The sequence below is a fragment of the Pelobates fuscus genome, chromosome 3 (assembly GCF_036172605.1).
Source record: "Pelobates fuscus isolate aPelFus1 chromosome 3, aPelFus1.pri, whole genome shotgun sequence".
Lineage (NCBI taxonomy): Eukaryota > Metazoa > Chordata > Amphibia > Anura > Pelobatidae > Pelobates > Pelobates fuscus.
This window is the reverse complement of record NC_086319.1, coordinates 307,704,793-307,711,067: the sequence shown is the minus strand read 5'-3', so window position 1 is coordinate 307,711,067 and position 6,275 is coordinate 307,704,793. Positions and strand designations below refer to the sequence as shown.

Genomic DNA, 6,275 nt, shown 5'->3' with positions numbered 1-6,275 from the left:
TAAATGTTTGTGAATAGACCCCACCAAATTAATTGTCAAACCTTTTTTGGCAAAATATTGTATTTTTTTATTTATTTTTACAATTTTATTATTTTTGCACCAACATATTGCAGAATAAAACATTGGTAAAAAATATCTTCTCAAATGTTCTTCAATTTATTTTATCTATTTGAAACACACAAACAAAATCAATATCATGCAAAGGTCAAGCAAGATAAGATGTTTATTTTCTTCATAGAAGGTAGTGCAAATATGGAATCCTTTTTACAATGTCAGTGATTGAGAATACATCTCTAAGGAAACTATTTTTATATTGTAGCACTATTACAATTATAAACCCATCTAGCCTCATTTTTAATGAAGTATCTTTTTTGAACATGGACAATAGCTTACAAAGCACTTTAAACTAATACATGATAAGCTGTAAGTGATTAATACAATAATATTAATATCTAGTGTATTTCCTGGTACTTAGGCTTACTAAACATGATGCCACAAGTCGAGTACCAGATGAGTTGCTGCAGATTTACCGCGATGGTGCATGCTAGCAGGTTGGGCACTGCTACCACCCCTTTAAGGGGCTGGCTTAGGATTTGTAGGAAGTCAGACAAGTCCAGGAGGAGGTGGAGTGCGCTACTTAACGCTACACCATAACTAGTGGAGTTCCGGAGCGAAGCTAGAGCAATGTTCAGTGCACACCTGGGCAGGTGAGTGAGGGCTCCAAGGAGAGGGGGTGTGTGAGAGAGTGCTGGGGGTCAGCCAGTAACCCTGATTCAAACACCCTGATTTCCAGGAAACCTTAGACACAGTCTGCTGTGAACTAGAGACGCTGGCAAGTTTGCTGTTTTTGTGAACATGTGCCAAATCCATTTTGTTCTTTGTCTGTTGTTATCCTGAGCTGCGTGTGTGATGCCCAGAACTCCTGGCAGTAGGATTACAATGTAACTTTCTATTTCTGCTCGTATCCTGGCGTGCGGTCTGTCTGCACACTATACCTGCCATGCATCTGCTGTGGATTTAGAAGCTCAAGCTGGAGTTAGTGTGGGTGTATGGTACAGGAGGTGAAATAATAGGCAAGTGACTGACAGTGGAAAATGTATACGGATGTAAAGTGTCACGGTTTGTGGTTGAGTGGTGTCAAAATGTCATCGCATATTGCGACAAGCCTGTTACAGAGCTGTGTATGAGACTGCTACATTATAATCTATATATTATTTTTTTATTTATATATTGTTTGGTGTTTGTCATTATCCCGAGCCAGTCATTCAATCATTGCCTGACAATGAAAGGAAAGACGAGCTAATCCTCCATGAGATTAATGCAAAGGTTATTGGATCGGATGTATCTATATTGTGTCTTGTGACACACTGCTGCTTTTGCAGTTCACCTTTTCTGACTGGGCTTATTTGCTAAACTAGACTTTGTAGAGAATTGACAAAGGAAGTAGCTCTATTTCAATTGTTTTTTTTTTTTTTTTTTGTGATGTAACTATTGCATTTATTCTTTATTAGAACGCTGTCCCTAGTATTTTCTCTATCCTGTATATAGCATTATTTCTGTTGCATGGTAAGAGGGCCAAAAAAAAAAGCATCATTATGTATGTATGTTCTTTTCAAACATTTTTATCATCCTACCACAAGGGCAATCCCAAAACTGACCAAATGAATGCTGCCTATTTGGGATATATATATATTCCAAGTAACAATTGATTAATGATCCTTCAGTCATTAAAGTAACACTCCAAGCACCATAACCACTAAATCACTCTGTAGTGGCTATGGTGCCAGGAGTGCCCTCGCACCCTACAAAGTTTAAGTAGTTTAACGGTTTTCACATGGTTTGAACATTTTACCTCTGGAAGCTCTCTGAAGTGTCCTGGCAGTGCAGGACTTCAAGGGTTACTTTAACCACCATGACCTCTTCAGTGATTTGGACGTTTGAATCTGGGCCCTGTCTTCACTATAAAAGCACGCTGGATCCTGTACTGTGCCACTGGACCACTAGGCAGTGCTTCTTACCTGTGGTGAAGGCCTTGCGCTGTGTAAGGGTTCTCAAAGCAGCATTTCTGCTTGACTGCTTCACATACTGAGTAATTGTTTACATCTTTATTTTTATATTTCCCTTTTTTGCAGGTTTGAATGAGGGGGGGCCTCATGGGAGCTATAGGAAGCTCCATGCAGAAGCTTCTAGCTCTCCTTGAGACGGTTACTGTCACTTGGTAAGCTGTCACAAAGTCAGCAAATGGTGTGACAATTTAAAGGAACACTCTGGTCACCAAAACAACTTCAACTAAACAAATGTATGTGTTTCTGGATGCTCACAGGTGCTTTCTTACCTTAAGGGGTTAAACGGTTTTCAAACATTTAACCCCTAGGCTGCCTGCAGCACTGGGTCTTCATTTTCCCCAGCGGCATCTGGCTTCTGAAATTAAGTTTAGTGCTGATGGGCATGGGCACTGCTGATTGGCTAGAGCATTCAGCTGATGCTCTAAGCCAATTTTAAATTATTTATTCCGAATGGGAAGCTAATGGTTGGCTTGGTGTGAGCTGACTGCTGTAGCCAAACAGTGGCGGCACTCCGCATTCAAAAAAACGATTAGAAGAACCTGGGGGCCTCCTGGCACCATAACCTCTTCATTTAGATGAGGTTGTTATGGTGACTGGAGTGTTACTTTTAATCAGAAAGGGTACCAGGGCACTCCTGGGACAATAATCACTACAGTATGCATAAACAATATTGCTCATCATGGTGGTTATGGTGCTATGAATGTTTAGCTGTTTTGCATTAAATTTCTTTTAGTGGTCTGTCAAATAAAAGATTTTAGCCCATTATCATGCTGAATACTTTGGCTGTGAGTGGCCAGATCTAGCATTGAAGCCCTTTCATACAACCGACGACACTCCACACTTCTGGAATCTGAAAATTCCGAAGCTTGATGCAGCCAGGTGAGAAGTGGACATCACCCCTGCAGACAACTTTAGGGTTAAACTGTTCGAGAACGGTTTAACTCCTTGAGGTGAGAGTGCTTCCAGGGCACCATAACAACTTCTATGTTAAGTTGTTTTGGTGCCTGGAGTGTCCTTTTAACCCCTTAAGGACCAAACGTCTTGAATAAAAGGGAATCATGACATGTCATGTGTCCTTAAGGGGTTAAATACCTGCAGCTTCCTCTGAAATATTTTGTCTCTCACTGTATTCTTACCATTGCATACTTATAGGGACCATATATACAAAAAAAGTTAAACTTTATAACCATCATGTTTTTCCCCTGAGTGCTGTACTCCTAGGACTTTGCCCTGTAATTTCATTCCCCCCCCCCTCATATCCATTATTCTTGTGGTCTTGAACTTCAACTCAGAAAGGGATAAGCCTCTGACATTGATAAACATTGCATTACTAAACCAATAATTGATAATGACATTGAAAAGAAATCTAGGACAAATATCAACTTTACAAATGGGGAGGGGCGGGGGGGGGAGGGCAAAGATCTTTATTTTTTTTGGTCTGTTTTCATCCTAGTCAAAATATTAAATTTGCAATCCCAGCCTAAACTTTTTGTTTTTGTTTGTTTGCTGTTAAATAAAGTCTAGGCTATAGTTCACTTTATGTTTCATAAAACATTTCTTTTTAATTTACTCCAATCTCTAGGTCTCTCTCTCATTTTATTTTGGCCCATTCTTTTCTAAAAAATAAAATGCTTTGTGTAATGGAATCAAACCGCAGTACAATTTACAGTAAAGGGTTTTTATACTAGATACAATGTTGATAAACATGTGTAAATAAAGTACTGTGGACTTATTATGAAGTTTCCTAAAATGTCCAGAATTGTCCTTTGCCTGACTTTTTAACCCCTTAAGGACCAAACTTCTGGAAAAAAAGGGAATCCTGACATGTCATGTGTCCTTAAGGGGTTAAAATGTTGGTATGTGCACTGCAAGGATAACCAGTTCGGCCAAACCATTTTCCCAAAAAATAGAAAATGTTTCTGAAGCTCTAATTTCAGCCATGTGACTACTCTGCATAATTCTGTATCAAAAATCCGATTTGGAAACGAATCAGATAAACCAAAAGATTTGAGTAGGTAAAAATGTGTTTTTTTTTTATATATATATATATATATATATATATATATATATATATATATATATATATATATATATATATATATATATAATTTTTTTTTTTTATCTTAAAGAATATCTTAGTACCTCTGTAAATAGTAAATTCGGATTAGTCCACGTCAGTGGAAAAAGGGCTTTCATCAGCAGATTAGGTTTTGTGACATCTATGTGGTATTTTTTATTTATTTTTAACCCATTAAAAGAAGTCGCTCACAAACCATTGTGATTTTATTTTTATCAGTGTTTGTCACCTCAAAGGTTTTGATATTCAGGGAAGAGGAGGACATAAGCACTTTATATTGTTAAAGGGACAGTAAAGTGAAATGCAATGCTTACTTTTGCTTAAAGGGACACTCCAGGCACCCAGACCACTTCTGCTCATTGGAGTGGTCTGGGTGCCAACTCCCACTACCCTTAACCCTGCAAGTGTAATTATTGCAGTTTTTCATAAACTGCAATATTTACATTGCAGGGTTAACTCCACCTCTAGTGGCTGTCTATTAGACAGCCACTAGAGGTCACTTCCTGGGTTCTAGCACAGGTTTCCTGTGCTAGAGCGTCGCTGGACGTCCTCACGCTGTGTGAGGACCTCCAGCGTCGCTCAAACCCCCATAGGAAAGCATTGAAATGATTTTTCAATGCTTTCCTATGGGGAGACGTAATGCGCATGCGCGGCATTTCCGCGCATGCGCATTAGGTCTCCTCGGCCGGTGAGCGAGATTAGTCTCGCCGACGTAATCACTAGGAGGAGCGTCGCGGAGACAGCGGCGAGGGACATCGCCGCTGTCCCAGGTAAGTCACTGAAGGGGTTTTCACCCCTTCAGTAACCGGGGATTGGTGGGTGGGAGGGAGAGGGACCCTCCAGTGCCAGAAAAACGGATAGTTTTTCTGGCACTGGAGTTTCCCTTTAATGTCTACTACATTCCTAGTCTGTGGAGGGGGTTTTGTGTGTGGTGTTTTTTTTGTTGTTTGTTTATTCTCCTGTATTGTTTTAGTAAATCCAGATAATTTTTATATTTTTGTGCATGGTCAAATTTGCAGACTGAAATATGGGACACCATTTATTTTTTCCGTTCAAGTCAATATACTTCGATATGCATTGCTATGGCAGCCCAGGTAGTGTGCATTTGCATGAAGCAATCTTACATTAATTGACACAAACTGTTAATAAAAAGCTACTGTAAAAGTTATGAGCTAAATTTGAAGTGAATTGAAAAATATTTTCAAATAATATACCAATTCAGCTATGTTTTAGTCCCGCTGTTTTGACTTTAGAAGCTATTCACAAAATCGCTTTGTAGATCTAGAATTTGCATTGCAAAATGTATCTTTCTGCTCTGGGGGTTAATGATAAAATTTGAACTTGCAGGGTTAAGGGTAGTGGGAGTTGGCACCCAGACCGCTCCAATGGGCAGAAGTGTTCTGGGTGCCTGGAGTGTCCCTTTAACAAGACTGCTCTGGTCCAGTAAGGGAGACTAACAGGCCTTCCTTCAGGGTGTGTGTGTGTGTATACTTGCTGTATTCTGAAATATTTCAATGTTACTGTCTTTCCTCGCAATTAAGGCTGTGAAGTTCACTCATTTTACTTGTCTGTTGCATATGGTTATGATCTATAAATGTAAAATCTTTATAATGCTGGTGTACATTCCTTTCACATATCTTTGATTGTAATATGTGACACTGCAACATTGACAAGCTTAGAATTGCTTGATTTATCTAGTGTCACTTGGTTTTATAGATTGTATCAGTTCAGTATATGTGCTTGGAGCAGAGAAGGTCAATTTTTGTAACGTTTTTTCAGATAATGCCATATTTACGTGGATGTAGAATTCCTAAACAAACTTTAAAGAATATGAATTTGGAAGCATGGATTGTCTATTTGCCCTTTATTTCCAGTGTGTTAAGGCATCCCCAGTTAGCTTTATTTTGCTGACGGGGGGAAATGTTTGAATCTGTACTAATGTTTTGTCTTTTATAGATATGCCATGTGATGAGTGAGTGAGTGAGCAAAACGTGCGTGTGTGTGTGTCTTTTTAAGACTTTTCTGGTTCATCGTAACTGTCACTGGCCTGCAGGGCCATAAGCAGTTTGTTAAATACTGGGCAAATAGTTATGGATTATCCTGGTAATCTGGTAGTTACAGCTGCAGAGAGG

At 39.2% G+C, this 6,275-nt stretch overlaps 1 protein-coding gene across 2 annotated transcripts in view; it reads left to right on the top strand.

Moving 5' to 3' along the window:
- Positions 1–622: 622 nt before the first annotated feature.
- MCTP2 (multiple C2 and transmembrane domain containing 2) overlaps positions 623–6,275 on the top strand; it is a 137,858-nt gene continuing 132,205 nt past the window's right edge. For both annotated transcript variants that reach the window (XM_063448865.1, XM_063448864.1), the window contains exon 1: positions 623–707. The gene's annotated coding sequence lies outside the window, so the exon portion shown is untranslated. The remainder of the gene's footprint in view (positions 708–6,275) is intronic.